This window comes from Microtus oregoni, unplaced genomic scaffold (assembly GCF_018167655.1).
Source record: "Microtus oregoni isolate MIOR12 unplaced genomic scaffold, Mior012 000028F_ref0000031, whole genome shotgun sequence".
NCBI lineage: Eukaryota > Metazoa > Chordata > Mammalia > Rodentia > Cricetidae > Microtus > Microtus oregoni.
In genome coordinates, this window is record NW_024543087.1 from 2,952,715 (window position 1) to 2,973,792 (window position 21,078).

The 21,078-nt window shown below is 53.1% G+C and overlaps 1 protein-coding gene across 2 annotated transcripts in view; it reads right to left on the reverse strand.

Annotated features, from left to right (window-relative positions):
- Window positions 1-16,265, reverse strand: part of Trak1 (trafficking kinesin protein 1) — a 114,474-nt gene extending 98,209 nt beyond the window's left edge. For both annotated transcript variants that reach the window (XM_041677381.1, XM_041677383.1), the window contains exon 1: window positions 15,990-16,265. The gene's annotated coding sequence lies outside the window, so the exon portion shown is untranslated. The remainder of the gene's footprint in view (window positions 1-15,989) is intronic.
- Window positions 16,266-21,078: the final 4,813 nt, after the last annotated feature.

Below are 21,078 nucleotides of genomic sequence, written 5' to 3' on the forward strand. Positions count from 1 at the left end.
CCCTCTTGTTAAGTGTGGGGTCTGGGATGGTTCATTTGGCCAGGCTGACTGGGTTAGCAGAGCCTGGAGCATCAGTGTTGCCTTCCTACAGTACCTCAGTAAGGATGTTTCCAGAAAGGATGAACTCAGGGGGGATGATCCACCCTGAATGCAGGCAGCACTATCCCACCAGGAAGGGTCCTGGGCTCAGTAAACAGGAACAGGAGAAAGCCAGCTGGGCGCCTGAGCCAGCGAAGGTGAACAACCAGCCATGCGCCTCCACCGCCACCACCATGCCCTCCTGACCGCAACAGACTACACCTCACGAACCGTGAGCCAGAACAGACTCTTCCTCTCCGTCAGACTACTGTTGTCTGGCATTTGGACACAGAAAAGGAGTGGGTGCCAGGGGCAGGTGTTCTGTTCACAGGCCAAGCTGGGGTCTGCAAGCCACTGCCCCCCCCGGGAATCCAGCCTGCTCTGACATCCAGCGGCAGACGCACCTCGAATGTTTGTCCTCTGCTAACCCCGGCTCGAGGCCGTCAAAGCTGTGCCCTCTTCATTTTTCCCAGCTTCTCCGGCCCAGCAGAGCTGAGAGAGGAAAGGGCTTGAAGGTGTCTGTCCCTGGGAAAGGAAACCAGGCTGCGTGTTGTTCACAGCCTCCCTCCGCCCCCTATCCCGCTGGGCTATTCTCATTCACTGCAGGGAAGCACCATACCACACATGACACATCATGCATGGCCCATGTACATTCGTGCATGGCCCGTGTACATCCATGCATGGCCCGTGTGCATCCGTGCAATGGCCCGTGTACATCCGTGCATGGCCCTTGTAAGCATGCTTCTGTGACCCGGGGTGTCCTGAGTGAACAGATCCTAAACTGATCACCACCACGAGCACGGAAGAAATGTCAGAGCCTCTGGGACTGGGGAGGCGTCAGTCAGCACTTCTACAGTGACACCCAGAAATTCAGAGACACGCAGAGCACACCACCAATAGACAAGGGAAAGTCTGGGCCATGATAGAACCAGGGTCGCCACCATCCTTCCCAGGGAACGTAAGCAAGAAACACGAGGTCATTTGACTTTGTCATCCTCCTTTCCAGAACCGACTTCCAGAATGGGCTCCAGCACCCGGAATGTCCAGGAGGCCAGTCCGAGAAGGGGTGTAAGGAAGGTTCCCTGCATTCCGCACACCTACGGTCACTGCCTCACAACAGACCCATTCTTGGAGATGCAGAGTGTGGGAGATCAGGCTGCTGCTGTAGTGCTTCACAGATCCACTAGGTGGTGTTGCAGCATCACCCTTCCAGCCCCACGGGGCCATCCCATCCTGCAGCCTGACCGCCAATCACGGGCCTGGGAAGGAAGTGAGAACAGAAAACTTCCAGCCTGGCTACCAGGCATGCTTGGCTCTGTTCATGTCTCCTCTATGCACAAACCCCAAAAGGAAAGAAAACCAGCCTAAAAACTGTCAGGTTCAAAAGACACTTGGGGCAAATGTCTGTTTGTGGAGCCTATCAGCACACAGTGGCCTCCATTGCAAACACCTGTCAGAGTTCATGCTGGCATCCTGGCTCCTCTCAGCTCTTCTCTCCTGGACCCCTGCACTAAACTTCTCCAGCGCACAGCCTTCCCCTCCTGCAGCTTCTCAGCCCTACAGGACCCTGCCATCTAGGCCACGCGGGCTCCTGGTTCTGCTGTGTCTTCCTCTGCCTTGCCCCTCTCATGTCCTCTCCTCCTCTTCCACCCCCAGCCACGTCCAGTCCGCTGGCCACGCTCAGTCCACTACTTTCTCTCCCTGCTCTGGACTCTTCCCCCAGATGCCTCCGGCTGTATTCTCCTCCTATCTATGATAAAAAAAAAAAAAAAAAACCCTCCCTTCCACCACCTTGGAGGGGTCCTGTCCTCGCTTTACACACTAAGACCTGTTAACACGGAGCCAAGGAATACAAACCAGAAGCGATGTCTGCAAGGTGGGCAGCCTTGGCAAAGCTGCCTTTTCATAGGCTCAGGCTTGTAGGAGGGGATGTAGGAAGGACCTGTCCTCGTGGACCCTGGGCTGGGGGGTGTGGCTCACTCACAGAGCACACACCAGTGCTTCAGAAAGCATGAGAAATAAGCCTGTCTGCCTGCCCTCCCTCCTGGGAGCTTAGTCTGCCCAGGTTCCTATGGAGGCTCCTGGGTCAGTCAAGCTGGGACTGAGCCCGAGAGTCAGGGTGTGGCCCTGAGTGGCTGCTCCCTTGCTCTCTGTCTCATCTCATTGGTCCACAGAACATCTTATGCGCTAGAGGCTCTCATCGTGTTGCGGACCCAGATCCTGGGCTCCCTGGCATCTACTCATCCTTTTCAGTGGTGGTTCTCCACCAAGTCCAGTCAGTCAGCCAGGCTGCGGCCACCTGCACACCTGCCACCAAATAATCCCCGCCTCAGTTCCTGGCCCTCCTGGCAGCAACAGGATCACATCTGGCCTCTGCCAGCCACACACTGACCAGCTCTGAAATCTGAACCTCCTTACGATAAGACTGTATCTCTCTTTTTCCCAGGATTCCACATCCAGCCCAAGTGTGGGACAATCTGCTCAGCCTTGGTTTACAAGGGATCCAAGCCTGATGATGACCTCACACCAGGGTATTTGCCAAGCTCCCAGGGGGCGAAAACCAAAAGTCTGGAGAAACCTGTTTGAATTTGCTTCCCTACTGCTGTGAGAAAACTCTACTTAAAAGCGATGTGCAGGAGGACAGGACTTAGTGGCTCACACTTCCACACTGCAGTCCATCAGGGGAGAGAGGGCAGGAACCTGGAGGCAGAGGCTGAAACAGAGACCACGGAGGAGCACTGCCTCCTGGTTGCTGGCTGAGTTTTGTCCAGTTTGCTTTATAAACAATCCAGAATCATAGGCCCAGGGTGACTCTGTCTGAAGCGAGCTGCACCCTCCCTCGCCAGTCATTAATCATGAAAATGCCCCCACAGACTTGTCCACAGGCCAATCTGAGGCAGGCATTGCTCAACAAAGGCTGGTTCTTCCCAAATGACTCTAGTTTGTGTCAAACTGACAATAACAATAAGAGCAGCAACAACAAACAGAACAATGAACTCCTGTCCCCAAACCCTCCTTGAAAAGTGGGGATCAGAGCCCTGGGATGCTGTGCCTGACCGCATTTTCTCAGAGAGCCAGGGAGGTGGGAAAGATGGATGGGGTGGGGAGTAGGAGGAAGATGAAGGAAAACAGGAAGGAGGGGCGGGAAGGGTGGGAAGGAAAAGGCAGGGGAGAGGGAGAGGAGGGAAGAGCTGGATACAAGGGCTGCCAGGGACCCTCTGTAAACAGTGCCCTGGCTGTTGCTGCAGTGGCCAATATAAAACCTTCACTAGTGTTGGCTGCTGTCTCTATACATCAGCAAAGGGCCAGGCACTGAACAGGCGCCATGGGAACCCCAAGGATGCCACCACCATAACTGCTCTAGAGAAAGGGAACCACCTGGGGTGGACAGTAAGGGCCTCAGCCACCACTTTAAACCGTCCAAGCTCCTAAGGCTGCAAAGCCCCTCCCGTGGGAACGCTGACAGGCTGTTCCCACAGGAGGTGAGGCAGCTTCTTAGGGAAGATGTATGACAGTGCCCTGAAGGACAGACAATGTTCCCACATACATCGGACGAAGATCTCACAGAACCCTTAAAATCAATATGAAACAGGATCAGTCTGTGCACTCATTAAAAAGGCAGGGCTGCACAGATGAGTTTACCAGAGTAATTGCCGAACAAATACTGAAGAACTGAAGGGAGGGGGAGGGGAGGGGTCACCAGAACGGAAATCATTCTCTTATGGAGAAGCTTCTGTCCGGCCTCGCCTCAGCCCCGCCCAGCCCCTTTTCAGCCCCGCCCAGGTTCTTCTCGGCCCCGCCCAGTCCTCTCAGTGAACTACAGCCCGAGTTGCCTGCTCTCAGCAGGACCCTTGGGAAGAGGAGCTATCCCCCACAGAAGAACAACTTCTCACAGCAGGCGAGAGGAACCGAGGGCAGAGGACGGTTGTTACTGGGAGTTATGCACAGTTCTCAGCGTCACAGACAGGTGTGCTGATGAAGGACAAAGCCACCTATGCGACTCAGAACTCAAAGCAGCTGGTCTTGGGATCCAGGTTACGGTCCCCATGGGGGCAGGAGCTGGGAAGAGGCCTGCAAAGGGGTCTAGCGGCGGGGTCCTGTCTGAACAGCTTTGCCTGCCCTCCCTCCCCTGCGCGTCCCTTGCCTACCCTCAGCTTCCCCACAGCCAGCAGCAGCCACCAGGGTTTCCTCTATGCCAAGCAGACCCACGGATAAACACAAAGGGGCAAGCAGATAGACAGACAATGAAGGGGCAGGCAGACACGTGAGTAGACAGGAAGTGAGAGGGTGAACAGGTTAAATGTGGCTGTAACACTGAAGAAGCACACTGCGTGAGCGCTGACTGCACACTAAGCCTTCCTAGTCCGTACCGTCTGTGTGAGCTCACTTCCTAGTCCGTACCATATGTGTGTGTGAGCTCACTTCCTAGTCCGTACCGTATGTGTGTGTGAGCTCACTTCCTAGTCCGTACCGTATGTGTGAGCTCACTTCCTAGTCCGTACCGTATGTAAGAGCTCACTTCCTAGTCTGTACCGTATGTGTGAGCTCACTTCCTAGTCCGTACCGTATGTCTGTGTGAGCTCACTTCCTAGTCCGTACCGTATGTGTGAGCTCACTTCCTAGTCTGTACCGTATGTGTGAGCTCACTTCCTAGTCCGTACCGTATGTATGTGTGAGCTCACTTCCTAGTCCGTACCGTATGTGTGTGTGAGCTCACTTCCTAGTCCGTACCGTATGTGTGTGTGAGCTCACTTCCTAGTCTGTACCGTATGTATGTGTGAGCTCACTTCCTAGTCCATACCGTATGTGTGAGCTCACTTCCTAGTCCGTACCGTATGTCTGTGTGAGCTCACTTCCTAGTCCGTACCGTATGTATGTGTGAGCTCACTTCCTAGTCCGTACCGTATGTGTGTGTGAGCTCACTTCCTAGTCCGTACCGTATGTATGTGTGAGCTCACTTCCTAGTCCGTACCGTCTGTGTGAGCTCACTTCCTAGTCCGTACCGTATGTATGTGTGAGCTCACTTCCTAGTCCGTACCGTCTGTACGTGTGAGCTCACTTCCTAGTCCGTACCGTATGTGTGTGTGAGCTCACTTCCTAGTCTGTACCGTCTGTGTGAGCTCACTTCCTAGTCCGTACCGTATGTGAGCTCACTTCCTAGTCCGTACCATATGTATGTGTGAGCTCACTTCCTAGTCCGTACCGTATGTATGTGTGAGCTCACTTCCTAGTCTGTACCGTATGTGTGAGCTCACTTCCTAGTCCGTACCGTATGTATGTGTGAGCTCACTTCCTAGTCTGTACCGTATGTGTGTGTGAGCTCACTTCCTAGTCCGTACCGTATGTGTGTGTGAGCTCACTTCCTAGTCCGTACCGTATGTGTGTGTGAGCTCACTTCCTAGTCCGTACCGTATGTGTGTGTGAGCTCACTTCCTAGTCCGTACCGTATGTGAGCTCACTTCCTAGTCCGTACCGTATGTATGTGTGAGCTCACTTCCTAGTCCGTACCGTATGTATGTGTGAGCTCACTTCCTAGTCCGTACCGTATGTGTGTGTGAGCTCACTTCCTAGTCCGTACCATCTGTATGTGTGAGCTCACTTCCTAGTCCGTACCGTCTGTACGTGTGAGCTCACTTCCTAGTCCGTACCGTATGTGTGTGTGAGCTCACTTCCTAGTCCGTACCGTCTGTGTGAGCTCACTTCCTAGTCCGTACCGTATGTATGTGTGAGCTCACTTCCTAGTCCGTACCTTATCTATGTGTGAGCTCACTTCCTAGTCCGTACCGTATGTATGTGTGAGCTCACTTCCTAGTCCTTACCGTCTGTGTGAGCTCACATCCTAGTCTGTACCGTATGTGTGAGCTCACTTCCTAGTCCGTACCGTATGTGTGAGCTCACTTCCTAGTCCATACCGTATGTATGTGTGAGCTCACTTCCTAGTCTGTACCGTATGTGTGTGTGAGCTCACTTCCTAGTCCGTACCGTATGTGTGTGTGAGCTCACTTCCTAGTCCGTACCGTATGTGTGTGTGAGCTCACTTCCTAGTCCGTACCATATGTATGTGTGAGCTCACTTCCTAGTCCGTACCGTATGTGTGTGTGAGCTCACTTCCTAGTCCGTACCATCTGTATGTGTGAGCTCACTTCCTAGTCCGTACCGTCTGTACGTGTGAGCTCACTTCCTAGTCCGTACCGTATGTGTGTGTGAGCTCACTTCCTAGTCCGTACCGTATGTATGTGTGAGCTCACTTCCTAGTCCGTACCGTATGTATGTGTGAGCTCACTTCCTAGTCCGTACCGTATGTATGTGTGAGCTCACTTCCTAGTCCTTACCGTCTGTGTGAGCTCACTTCCTAGTCTGTACCGTATGTGTGAGCTCACTTCCTAGTCCGTACCGTATGTATGTGTGAGCTCACTTCCTAGTCCGTACCGTATGTGTGTGTGAGCTCACTTCCTAGTCCGTACCGTCTGTATGTGTGAGCTCACTTCCTAGTCCGTACCGTATGTGTGAGCTCACTTCCTAGTCCGTACCGTATGTATGTGTGAGCTCACTTCCTAGTCCGTACCGTATGTATGTGTGAGCTCACTTCCTAGTCCGTACCGTATGTATGTGTGAGCTCACTTCCTAGTCCGTACCGTCTGTGTGAGCTCACTTCCTAGTCTGTACCGTATGTGTGAGCTCACTTCCTAGTCCGTACCGTATGTGTGAGCTCACTTCCTAGTCCGTACCGTATGTATGTGTGAGCTCACTTCCTAGTCCGTACCGTATGTGTGTGTGAGCTCACTTCCTAGTCCGTACCGTATGTGTGTGTGAGCTCACTTCCTAGTCTGTACCGTATGTATGTGTGAGCTCACTTCCTAGTCCGTACCGTATGTGTGTGTGAGCTCACTTCCTAGTCCGTACCGTATGTGTGTGTGAGCTCACTTCCTAGTCCGTACCGTCTGTGTGAGCTCACTTCCTAGTCTGTACCGTATGTATGTGTGAGCTCACTTCCTAGTCCGTACCGTATGTGTGTGTGAGCTCACTTCCTAGTCCGTACCGTATGTGTGTGTGAGCTCACTTCCTAGTCCGTACCGTATGTGTGTGTGAGCTCACTTCCTAGTCCGTACCGTATGTGAGCTCACTTCCTAGTCCGTACCGTATGTATGTGTGAGCTCACTTCCTAGTCCGTACCGTATGTGTGTGTGAGCTCACTTCCTAGTCCGTACCGTCTGTATGTGTGAGCTCACTTACTAGTCCGTACCGTCTGTACGTGTGAGCTCACTTCCTAGTCCGTACCGTCTGTATGTGTGAGCTCACTTCCTAGTCCGTACCGTATGTATGTGTGAGCTCACTTCCTAGTCCGTACCGTATGTGTGTGTGAGCTCACTTCCTAGTCCGTACCGTCTGTATGTGTGAGCTCACTTCCTAGTCCGTACCGTATGTGTGAGCTCACTTCCTAGTCCGTACCGTATGTATGTGTGAGCTCACTTCCTAGTCCGTACCGTATGTATGTGTGAGCTCACTTCCTAGTCCGTACCGTATGTATGTGTGAGCTCACTTCCTAGTCCGTACCGTCTGTGTGAGCTCACTTCCTAGTCTGTACCGTATGTGTGAGCTCACTTCCTAGTCCGTACCGTATGTGTGAGCTCACTTCCTAGTCCGTACCGTATGTATGTGTGAGCTCACTTCCTAGTCCGTACCGTATGTGTGTGTGAGCTCACTTCCTAGTCCGTACCGTATGTGTGTGTGAGCTCACTTCCTAGTCTGTACCGTATGTATGTGTGAGCTCACTTCCTAGTCCGTACCGTATGTGTGTGTGAGCTCACTTCCTAGTCCGTACCGTATGTGTGTGTGAGCTCACTTCCTAGTCCGTACCGTCTGTGTGAGCTCACTTCCTAGTCTGTACCGTATGTATGTGTGAGCTCACTTCCTAGTCCGTACCGTATGTGTGTGTGAGCTCACTTCCTAGTCCGTACCGTATGTGTGTGTGAGCTCACTTCCTAGTCCGTACCGTATGTGTGTGTGAGCTCACTTCCTAGTCTGTACCGTATGTGAGCTCACTTCCTAGTCCGTACCGTATGTATGTGTGAGCTCACTTCCTAGTCCGTACCGTATGTGTGTGTGAGCTCACTTCCTAGTCCGTACCGTCTGTATGTGTGAGCTCACTTACTAGTCCGTACCGTCTGTACGTGTGAGCTCACTTCCTAGTCCGTACCGTATGTACGTGTGAGCTCACTTCCTAGTCCGTACCGTCTGTGTGAGCTCACTTCCTAGTCCGTACCGTCTGTGTGAGCTCACTTCCTAGTCTGTACCGTATGTGAGCTCACTTCCTAGTCCGTACCGTATGTATGTGTGAGCTCACTTCCTAGTCCGTACCGTATGTATGTGTGAGCTCACTTCCTAGTCCGTACCGTATGTGTGTGTGAGCTCACTTCCTAGTCCGTACCGTATGTGTGTGTGAGCTCACTTCCTAGTCCGTACCGTATGTGTGAGCTCACTTCCTAGTCCGTACCGTATGTGTGAGCTCACTTCCTAGTCCGTACCGTCTGTACGTGTGAGCTCACTTCCTAGTCCGTACCGTATGTGTGTGTGAGCTCACTTCCTAGTCCGTACCGTATGTGTGTGTGAACTCACTTCCTAGTCTGTACCGTATGTGTGAGCTCACTTCCTAGTCTGTACCGTATGTGTGAGCTCACTTCCTAGTCCGTACCGTATGTACGTGTGAGCTCACTTCCTAGTCCGTACCATATGTACGTGTGAGCTCACTTCCTAGTCCGTACCGTATGTACGTGTGAGCTCACTTCCTAGTCCGTACCGTATGTGTGAGCTCACTTCCTAGTCTGTCCGTATGTGTGAGCTCACTTCCTAGTCCGTACCGTCTGTGTGAGCTCACTTCCTAGTCTGTACCGTATGTGTGAGCTCACTCAATGCCTTCAGCAGCAGACAAGCCAATGGTAAAGAAGGAGAAGGTTGTAAAGGTGTGCTGTCACAAAACTGAAGGAAGCCACTGCGCGAGCTACAGGCAGAACCGATCACAATCCAGAAAAGACCCTGCTGAAGTCCACCAAAACTCAAGTCCAACTCCCAGCCATCCTGCTCGACATCAGGGACATTGCTGGGTGGAAGCAGGGATCTCCCAGACCTGTGGAACGGATGTGTGAAGCCGGAAGTAGCCTATGGAAGGGCTACTAGTGATGTGAGTAGTGGCTCTGGAGACAGCAAGGACCAGTACGGACAAAGACTGTGCCGTGAGTTTGCTGTGGGAAAAGGTCTCCAACACGGATAATGACTGCAAGCAGAAAAGCAACAAGGTGCAGGTGGCAAGGTGTCCTGAGAAAAGGGATGACAACAGCCGTTCTCAACCTTCCGAATGCTGCAACCCTTGAACACAGTTCGTCATGCTGTGGGGACCACAATCATAAAATTATTTTTGTTGCTACTTCATAATTTTGTTTCGTTGTGAATCATAATGTAATGGGCTGGAGAGATGGCTCAGAGGCTAAGAGCACTAGCTGCTCTTCCAGAGATCCTGAGTTCAGTTCCCCCCCAGCCAGAGGATGGCTCACAACCATCTACGGTGAGATCTGGTGCCCTCTTCTGACCCACAGGTGGACATGCAGGCCGAGTGCTGTATGCATAATAAATGAATCATAATGTAAATAGTTTTGGAGACAGAGGTTTGCCAAAGGGGCTGTGACCCAGAGGTTGAGAACCGCTGGGCTCGAGGGTCAAGGGTCACATATCTGCTGTGGTGGGAACTCACTCCAAGTTGTAATCTGTTTCTGCTTTCCCACACTTTTCTAAGTGAGGCACCTCAGGGCGGGCGAGCTCCAGAAAGTGGGACAGGCTTCAGCGGAAGCAGCCGATCTCCGTTTCCGTATAGACTGCCTATAGCGGAAGGGGAAGCAGCAGGTCTAAACGTATCCAACGACCAAGAGGTGGGAAAGCAGCTTGGTGAATCGCGGGTCTCCCTGTTGTCTAGGACAGAAAACACCCAGGGACTCCCAGTGGCTGGGGAAGGGAGTCCTGTGGTGCCCTGGGGGAGTCACTATATGTCACGACCTTCTTCCCAGGTCACTCAGGGTAGAGAAGACAGCAGAGCCCGAGGCAGCCAGCCTAGACTAAAGCCCGGTTTCACCGGGAATCTGTGCGTCTTTGCTCACACTCTGCACCTCAGCCTCTTCATCTGTGTACGGAGAGGATGTGAGACACACTGTATGACTGATGCCTGCAGGCCCTGGTGACCCTGGCCTGCCTGAGTGATGCCCATCACCAGCCTCACGGCACCACGGCCGGCCCATGAGTCACTGGGATATGAAGGTGACCCAGTGACTTATGAGGCTCTAATAGAGAAACACGGAGAGTCTCCCTGCTCTAGCTCTGTGATGTGGTGCACCGTCCCCCACCCCACCATTCCAGGCACAGGCCCCCAACAGCAAACCCGTGCGGAGCAGGAAAAACCAGGGGCCAGGGCTGAGGTCCAGGCCCACCCAAATCTCCTCCATTATAACTTCTTGCTTGTTTGTCTCCCCAGATGGCTGGTGGGTGAAAGGCTGTAATAGGTGACATGCTAATGAGGTCACTGACTATAGGAAGCCTGTCTCCAGGAACTGACACCAGCTGGGAGGCGGATACAAATGTGAAGAGCACCTGAAAGCTGCAACCCTAGTTACAGGCCAACGATCTGATTTCTGGGGTCACCGAGCGGGCTCAGAGCACCAAAGTGTCTGCTGCAAACCTGACAGCCTGAGTTCAAACCCCGGGACCCACACGGGCTGACGAGAACTGACTCCCTGAGTTCAATCCCCGGGACCCACACAGGCTGACGAGAACTGACTCCCTGCGTTCAATCCCCGGGACCCACACGGGCTGACGAGAACTGACTCCCTGAGTTCAATCCCCGGGACCCACACGGGCTGACGAGAACTGACTCCCGCAGGCTGGCCTCTGTGCTCACGTGCTTACACACACGTATATGCAGAAATACAAAAATGTAATTTAAAAACTTTTCTTTATATTGAAAACCCTGTGTGGCCAGCGCCTTGTCCATCACCCGAGGGCCAGAACAGGAGGCAGTGGCCCCGGACATCAGTATCCAGTCTTTGCAAAGATCCAGAAATCAGCACGAGACTCACAGAGAGACTTCTGTCCTCTGTTTCGTCTGCAGAACCTGACCGCTGCTAGGCCAGGGCGACTCACGGAGGGAAATGGCCTAATTTACGGCTTTAGAAAATCCCCCACCCCGCCCCAAAGCTTGTGGCTTCTCGTTGAATCCTCAAGCAATAATCCCACTGTCCATTCTTTCCTCTCATTCATGGCAAAGGAAGTATCATTTAGATGATAACTTTTCAAAGGGAACCATTAAAATTAAACTTCTGGAATTACTAAACAACACCTAAGCTCAATTAATAAACTGTGCAGGGAGGCCACAATGTTTGATTTGAGCGAGGAGGGGGGGGCGATTAGATGCCACTTTCAGTGAGTTAGGTTAGTGTTAAAGGGACAAGTTCCTTATGTGTCTGCTTCGGGGTAGGGGGCCAGATTGTGACTTTCGCTTTGTTTTGTTTTAATGTGTTCATGTGTATACATACATGTATGTACATGTTCCCATGTGGCCAGATGTCAGACTGTGTCTTTTGCTCCCCACGCTGGCTTTTGAGACAGGGCCTCTCATTGGCCTGAGGCTCACCAATTCATTTAGATGAGCTGGCCAGCAAGCCCCAGGGATACTCTGTCTGCCTCCCCAGTGCTGAGAACACACGCATGCACCATCAGATGTGGTTTTTATATGTGGGTTCTAGGGCACGAACTCAAGCCCTGGTGCCTGCATGGCAAGCACTTTCCTGACTAAGCCATCCTCCTCCGAGACCAAGCGTGCTCTCCTTCAGGCAGGACAGATGCCAGAAGCTTCCCATCCCCGAGAAGTTCTTGCCAGTATTCAGAGGTTTACAGCCACTCACACACACAGCCATGCTCACCTCTGGGCTTTGAGCAGGACCATTTCTTACTGAGAAACCCCAGAAATTAACAGACACCCCAGCAAGAAGCTGGTCCTGGGCATCTGAGGGTTCGTGTATTGGCACCAGTTAAGACTGTGTGGCTTTAATGGGTTAATATGATTTAAAGATATACAAACTTGGAACTGTTGGTAAGGGACAAGAAGAGGTCACACCTTCCTAGAACTCAGCAGGATTTGGAGTGGGGGTAGGAAGCAAGATGGGTCATTCTGCTGTCAGACTTGAGTCTGATCCATTCAGGAAGTGAGAAGCCGCAGCAAGCAACAAGCCAGAGCAGGCCAGCTAAAGCTCTGTCAGGGGTGTGGGGACCACAATCACAGGGCCAAGCTTTGGGTAGAGAAGACACAAGAATGTGGGGGAAGGAGGGAAGAATGCTGAGGGGCTCTGTTCTTCACATTTGAAAAATCCCTTGCTGACCTAGGACACGAGCCTGGGCTCTAAGAAACTGCTGAAATGGAGAGGCTGAGGCAGGGTAATGTAAATTCAGGACCTGCTTGAGCTACCACAAGTTCAAGGTCAACCTGAAAGTATTATGAGACTCTGTCAGAAAATTAAAGTTTAAAAACGGGAGGGTGAAGTAGGGACAGAACTCTGGAACTCCGTGGCAGAGCACCGGTCTAGAACACGTGATTCCGAGTAGTGAACAAAGAAGAGGAAGAAGCCAGCAGTGGTGGCGCAGCCTTTAATCCCAGCACCTGGGAGGCAGGTGGATCTCTGCGAGTTTGAGACCAGCCTGGTCTACAGAGTGAGTTCCAGGACAGTTGGGACTACACAGAGAAACTGTCTCAAAAAACAAAACAAAACAAAACAAAAACAAAATAAGAGGAAGAGAAGGAGAAGGGAGAGGAAGAGAAGGAGGAAGAGAAGGAGGAAGAGGGTGGCAGATATACCACAGACCCTACTGGCCAGTAAAGACCCGGTCTGTATCTTGCACCTGGCTTGAATTGTCAGTCTCCCCTGAACACAGTAAAGGGGGTGAGGGGACAGGTAGCTTCTGGTGCCCCTCCTCTCCACTGGCCCACCATTTACCCTGGTGATCCCTCAAGCCAACAGCACCTGACCCACAGCTCAGAGCAAGGGTGAAGCCATGTCCCCCTGCTCTTTCCTCTCTTCTGGCCATGCCACAAAGCACATTTATAGCGGACGTGCACATAAGCACACTTACCACATGAGTTTGTCCCAGCCAGTTTGTGGCAGAGTCCTGGCAGAGGCTCGGCCCTGGAGGGCTGCCTGAGCTGAAAGGCCAATGCCATGGGAAGACGCAAACTCCAAAGAGGACTCAAAGAAAGAGCGGTCCTCCATGCAAGCTCGGCCACGGCTCAGTGCCCTCCTCAGCAGTTTTCTGAGTTTGCTTGTTGGGGCAGAGCAGGAGATCCTGCACTGCCCAGAACGCGCGGTGGTTGTTACGTAACTCCAGCAGCCCAGGCACTCTATCACCTCCCCTTATAAAAAACTGTCCCAAACAGAAAAGGGCGCACCCACAACGCGACACCTCCAGGGTGGGGTGACTGGGGGAGCCGGGAGAGAAGGCTTGGTGACGGGCGGCTAGTTTTGCCGAAAATGTAGAGAACAGAAAGCCACTGTTCTTCTCAGGACTCCCTGGGAAGCGAGGGTGGAGGCACGATGCCAGGCAGTGTCCCAGGGCTGTGCTTGGCAAAGCCCTCAGAATCTGCAAAGCGCACTCAGGCATATTCAAGGTCCCTGGGGAATGCGTTTGCATTTTATGTCTTTGTTGCACTGACCGCTTGATAGGACGTTCATTTGGCAGGGAGGATGGCAGGGGCTGAGTGCCCGCTCCTCAAATGCACCGTGGTGCCTGAATTGGCACGCTGTGTATGGGGCCACTGCTGGGCATCACGGGCACGAACTGTGGCTCTCAGTGGTCCCCTGGGGCTTGCTACAGGCATCCCAACAAAGGCCCTCGGGTTTCCACATCCCACGGGGCTGGAAGCTCCATAATCTCTCTCTGTCATCTCTTTGCCCTCAGCCGTCACGCTTCAAGAACATGAAACTGGTCGAGCAGGCTGAAGTTCCCAGGATTCTGTCAGCTCGGGTATTTGGAAGTGTTCTCGTCTCCCTCATCTTTCTTCCCTCCAAAGCATGGAGCGGACGGTCCTCGACGTCCTCCCATGTGCCCTGTACCTACTTCTCCCTAACCCTCTGTCTCCGCAGCCAGCTTCCCTTCCTGGGTGTTAAAGAGCAGGGACCCCAGGACCCCTCCAGAAGCCACTTCCCCACTCAGGATGCAATTAGGGCTCGGAGCTGGACGCCATTCCCTCTCACTCAGGACTCAGACCCAAACAACCATCTCCAACTCGGGGCTCGGAGCTGGACAACACTCCACTATGCTCAAGGACTTGAAAGGAGGTCCCACAAGGAGGCCCATGTCCCAGAGTGGGGAACACATGAAGCAGATGGACCAAAGGGGTCAAGTGGGGTATCCTATTTGAGTCCTTTAGAGCCAAGGTGAGGAACCTCCAGATGCTTAATGGAGTGAACGTCCTGTTCCATTCCCCCACCCAACAATTGTTATCTCTCACAGGAACCGGAGTAAGCTAGCTGAGCTGCCCTGTAGAGACAAGAGGATGGGCCTGGAGGTCTCACTGGGATTCTCCCAAGAAGGAGTTCCCAGCATGCTCCTGCACTGAGGAGAAAGATGGATCACATGGGGTGTTTCTGGCACTGTGTCCTGCAGGTAGCAGACAGTGAGAGGGGGATTGGGGGCACGGGGCAGGGGGGCAGCATAAGTGCCACGCCAGAGGGGCCAGAGAGGAGTGCAGAAGCCCAGGACCCGGATGGAGCACACGCGTGCACCAAGAAGCCGCAGGGGTCTCTGTGCCCCTCAGGAGCCAGGCAACTCCTAACACACAGGAGGTTCTGTGTGTAACTCAGCTTATAACCAGGACAAAGGAATCAACCGGAAGCCAATGTGTACACGTGGAATATTCTGGGACATTATTTGCAAGTGGAGTGGGGTGGGGGGCAAAAAGCAAGACAAGACAAAATGAAAGCCAGGGCAAACTTCCCACAAGGCAGTGTCACTTGCTGCTGTGTGCGCACCACGGGACCATGTCCATTCTCGACCTTGTCGGGGTGCTGGCCCCAAGTCCTAGCTCACAATTTCCCAGGCATAGAGATAGAGTACAAAGTGCCCACACTCAGACATCCTCAGTGGGCTCCCGCTCCTGGAACCCTGGACAACACCACAGTGAGAGCCTCGGCTGACGGTGTGAGCGCGCACCAAGGCACGCACAGTGTGGACCCCTTTCTGTACCCAGCAATGACACTGTGTGCCACCTCCATGACACCCACGCATGTCTGGAGAAGCAGAGTCCGACACAGAAGAGTGCGGGACCCAAGTACCCTGAGCACCCACGATGGCTGTGCATGGGGCTTGGGACCCAAGATGCTGTCCTCAGCCTCGGTGACAATCCTGTGACAGGCGACCCAAGCCTCCCTGCAATGGCTGGTTCATACTGTCACCCTGACAGGCTCCAGAGTCTCTAAGGAGACAACCTTCTGGTTAGTCTGCCAGGAGTTTCTCAACCGGGTTAACTCAGGTGGGAAAACCAAACCTGAATGTGGGCAGTGCTACCCTATGGAATGGGATCCTGGTCCGAATAAAAAGGAAAAAGTGATGAACTGAATGCCGATATTCATTTCTCTCCTTACTGACTGTGGATGCAAAACGGCCTCACAATTCTGAGCTAAGCTTTCCAAACCGCTTTGGCCTGCACCCTCAAAACTGTGAGCCAAAACAAACCTTCCCTCCCCAGTGGCCTTCCTCAGTTACTTTGTTACAGCAACCAGAACAGTTACTAAAAGTTACTAACACACTCCCAGACCTGCTCCTGGAGCTGCATCCCTTTCCCAGGCTTGATGACAGAAGCCCCTCCTCCCGCCCCAGCATACCGGTGATGGTGCAGGCATCCCGGTACCCTCTGTAGCTGGGAGCATCTTCCGCAGCCTCGCTCACATAGTACTCTTCGGGGATGCCAGGGCTGCAGGCTAGGACTGCATGGCTGCAAGCCTCAGAGGTGGGCGCGGAGCTGGCCGAGGTGTCGTCGTGCAGGTCTGTGGAGTCCAGCTTGGCAGGTTTCAAGGGGAGGTGCCCACTGCCATCGAGGGCCCCGCTGCCGTGGTCGGGAGCAGTCGGGCAGATGGCCCCCGGGTGCTTCAGTGTACCAGTAGGGGTTGCTCACTGAGAATCTGCGGAGCAATCCAGAGAAGGCACTGTTACGTGAAGTCTGTGACTGCATCCAGACAAAATGTTTAAAATCAAGGCAGATGTGATAAGCACTGTAGAAACGGCTCACGAGCTAACCAAGCCCCAGTCCAGATCAACAGAGAGCACAGGCTTTGTATACTTCATACAACTCCGCCTTGGGCAGTACTAGGAAATAAAACCACCTCAGCCAGGAGGACGGCGGCCATCCTGAAAGGGAGATGCTACGGTATGTACCAAGTCATGGTGGGAAGAGTGTCGAGTGTACATTCTGAGGAAGGCGCAAGCTGCTACGAGATGCCGCGTGGTATGGTTATCTGTGCATTTTGCTCTATACGAAAAGATGGTTCTCTGAACTATTCTAAACACAGTTTAATGAAGGACTTCAAGTCTGGCGGCCACCTTAAGCTCCAGTGAGAGATCAGTGGACTCCTTTGAGAACCTGGTAACTTTAGACCTTATTTCTAAAAAAAAAAAAAAACAAAAACCACAGGAGGCCCATTCACAGGCTCCTGGTGAGAGCCAAGGACAATGGGTTAAGACCCTTGCAAGGATGACCCCTTCTCCAGGGGCCAGGGCACCAACATCGGTGCCATCAGACAGCTCGGACCATCCCTGAAATCGGACAACTGCAGGGAAAGGGCCAGTGTATGACACAGCCACCCAAGATTCCTGTTTCAAGAGCAGCCCCGCGTGTGCCCTCTCAGGACAGTGTGGGCCCCTGAGAATTAGTCCCTCACCTCCCCGCCCCCCTCCACACACATCTCAGGTGTGCATACACGCTCAAATACATACATGCCAAAAACGTCTATCCAATGGGAGTGTGACGAATGAGGTCTACAAAACCTGGAGAGATGTCAGCGGATCAAGTGCTTGCTATTCAAGGACCTGAGTTCAAATCCCAAATCCCCAGCGCTCATGTAAAAGTCAGGCACAGTAGTTCACGGCTGCAGTCCGCGCATTTCTCGTGAGATGGAAGGTGGCAGAGGCTCAGACAGCCCAGCGCACAGAGCAGAGAACAACCAACAAGGTGGGGGGTGGGGACTCACATCCAGGACTGACCTTTAACCTCTACCCTGGGCCGTGGCACACACACCTGCACATGCATACATACACACAAAGGTTCAGAAAGGATCAATACGCGGCTTAAGAGTGTGTACTGCTCTTCCCGACACAGGCCACGCCCTCCTGTGACCCAGCTCCGGGGGTCTGACATGGCTTCTCCACTGCATGCACACGGCACACCTAAACTTACATGGGCACACATGCGTGAACAGGATTTATATGGACAACAAGTCCACAGTGAGAAGAGAGACGCTTCTACACACAGGGAGGAAACAATAGCAAGTGAAGTATGGAACCCGGGTGCTTCTGGGAGATGACATGTGAGTCCCAACACCTGGTCAGAAGCGGAGGCGCTTGTGGGTGAGAAACACAAGCTTGCCGGATGCCGGGGCTTGAGGTGGGCATGCCAGAAGTCCTCCATTAGATGCCAGCCATGCCCAGTGTATTAGGATGGGAACCTCTGCGTGTGAGGAACGCTAGTGCTGCCCTGGCTGCTGCTGCCGCCCTGGCTGTCCTAGGCAGGAGGTGGCTTCCCCTGGACTAGCTGTGTCCTGACTCTAAGCAGAGACCTTGTGTGAAATCAGAGCCAGTAGAACAAGCATGATGTCTTCACAGAGGTGGGGAGAAGGCTGAGCACCCAGACTTGAAACCTTCATTAATTTGAAGGGATCCGCAAACAGGTTAAGAGGCACACCTCAGATTAATTCCAGAAAAAAAAAAACAAAAACAAAACAAAACAAAAAAAGAAGAAAAAAATCCAAAAAACACGAAGGCAGAAACTAAAAGAAATAAAATACAGAAAAGCGCAGCGGCATTTCAAATTTCTTTATGATGTATTTATTTCATGTGCATGCGTGTTCTGGCTGCATGTCTCTCTGTGTTCCACATCTGCATCTGATACCCGAAGAGGCCAGGAGGTGCTGGGTCCCCTGGAACCGCTGCATGAGTGCTGAGAATCAAACCTGGGCCTACAGAGGAGCAGCCAGTGTGCTTAACCATTGTGCTCACTCGTTCATTCAGTGACCCATATGGTCCCCATAGTTTAAACAGAGTCCCAGGAGGAGTCCTGGGAGGCCCAGGGATCATGGGGAAGGGGAGACTGTCCATCCCAAGGTGTGAGTCTGCTGAGACCCTGACGTCAGCGTCTCTACTCAAACCACTAAGAACTCAAAAAGCAAAAGTAAGCGAACAGGATGCCAAAAGGAGTCAGAGGCTGAGAAATCGGCTCAGTGCGTTCACGGGACCAGAGTTCTTCCCAGCGCTCATGTGAAATGGGAGCCCAGTGACACCTATAACCCTAGTGCTGGGGAGGCCGAGAAGCGTAGATCTTTGGGGATCACTGGCCAGACAAACTCATTTAGAACTGGCAAGCTCCAGGTTCGGTGAGAATCACTGTCTCTAAAAATAAAGTGGAAAGAAACTGGTTGGCACCTGACATCAACCTCTGGTCTCTACACGTACACATGTGGAGCGTGTTCACACATGCACACACGCAAAGCCTCTGGTACCATGGAGACCAGAAGAGGAGGGAGCTAAGCTTCCGGGCTGAAACACAGGCTGAGTCTCCACAGGTGGCTGAGCCCAGTGCCTCTGCCCACACCTGAGACGTGAAGCAGATGGGGACACAGCTGTGACCGGCGTGGACTCAGACTCTTGTATGTCCCTAGAATTACATTTCAGCTCTCTGCCAGCACACAGACATACGCCTGTGCCGGGACCAGTCTTTAGGGAGCTCACAGGGAGCACAGGGGTGCTGGCCACTGTGGAGGCTTTGACTGCCCACCGTCACTACTCTGTGTGGTCAGGGGTAGGAGTGTACCCCAGGGGAGGAGTGTACCCCAAAGGGAGGAGTATACCCCAGGGGGAGGAGTGTACCCCAAAGGGAGGAGTGTACCCCAGGGGAGGAGTGTAGCCCAGCGGAGGGGTGTACCCCAGGGGAGGAGGGTAGCCCGGGGGAGGAGTGCACCCCAGGTGATGGAGTGTACCCCAGGTGATGGAGTGTACCCTAGGGGAGGGGTGTACCCCAGGGGAGGAGTGTACCCCAAGGGCGGAGTGTACTCCAGGTGACGGAGTGTACACCAGGGGGCTGAGGGTGCAACAGAATAAATGTCTCTGCCTTTTCCATAATATTCCATTAAGTTTGTTGTCCAGGAAACCCCTTCTGGTTACCTGCTATAGTGGTTTGAATAGGAATGGCCCCCATAGACTCACGAGTTTGAATACTTGGTCCAAAGGGACTGGTGTAACGATCTGCCTCTTTACGAAACAAGCCACACCCACTCCCTCCCTGCTTGCTGCCTTAGTCTTTCTCTCCTCCATCTTCCCCTAGAAGAGGCAGCTTCTACCTCTCCCCACTTCTCCCTTTACCCCCCTTTTCTCTCTCTCTCTCTGCCCCTCTGCTCTTCTCACCTTCTCCCTTCCCTTCCATAACCACTAAATAAATATCCAACCTCACTCTGCATGGTGTGCCTATCTGTCTGTCTCTCACCCAGGGCCACATGGCTCGCAGCCAGGAATGCCACGGGGGACCAGCCACTTTCGGAGACCTGCCTGGGACTGGCTGCTCTCGGGACCCGCTGCCCCCCAGCTGGAATCCCGCAGCAAGCTACTCGGGGATCCGCAGCAATCTTTAATAATCCATTACAACTGGCACTATCCGGAGGTGTAGCCTTGGAGTAGGGGTGGTCTTGCTGGAAGAAGTGTGTCACTGTGGGGGCAGACTTTGAGGTCTCACATGCTCAAGCTGTGCCCAGTGTGGCACAGCTGACTTCCTGTTGCCTGCGGACCAAGATGCAGAACTCTCAGCTCCTTCTCGAGCACCACGTCTGTCTTCATGTCACCCGCCATGACAATAAAGGACCGAACTCTGAACTGTAATGCAGCCTCCACTAAATGTTTCCTTTAGAAGAGCCGCCATGGTCTTAGGTCTCCTCACAGCAACAGAAACCTTAACTAGGAGACTGGCCAATATCTACTTCCTGTCTTTTGTGATTTTAAGCGCCTTTCCCTCTTAACCTTCACTGATGTCAAGTGTCCCGTCTGCTGCCACATTCCGACTGCCCTGGGCCATGAGGGGTCTCTTCTACAATTTTGGGGACACCACCTGCCCTTGTCAAGCAGCGGCCATGACTGGAGGTGGTCCTGGAGAATGACAGGCCTGAGGTGTGGGATGGCTCTGACCCTGGGGGCAAGCGGAAGCAGCTCGGCCCACCTGAGCCTGTTTTCAACACCTTTTCTACAAGAGGAACAAGCTCCCAGGAAGGACGGTCAGTCTGCAGGTACGCGTGGAGGGTGGACACTCGAGGATCTGCTTCCCACCAAGGCCAGCTCACTAGTGAAGATGAAGCAGGATTGAGACAGGGATATGAAGGGGACACGGGAAGGGGGAAGCCCCTCACCCTGGGATCTAGGTCGCCCTTCCTGCTGCCTGGGTCAGGAAACTTCAGCACAGCCTATCAATAAGTCCAAAACTGCCAGAGATAATGTGCGTCCCCCCAAAGACACCTCAGACAGGGACACTACATGGACAAGCTGTGCTGACGTGGGCCACGCGTATTTGTGACCTGGAGCTTAACTGAGCTTGCATTCCCATCACCCTTAAATCTAAACAATGCGCTCCCGAAAGCCGGAGATTCTTTAAGAGGATGAAGCAAGCAGCTCATGGAGGTTTTCTTCACTCTCAAACGTGGCTTCATCTTAATTAAATCTCAT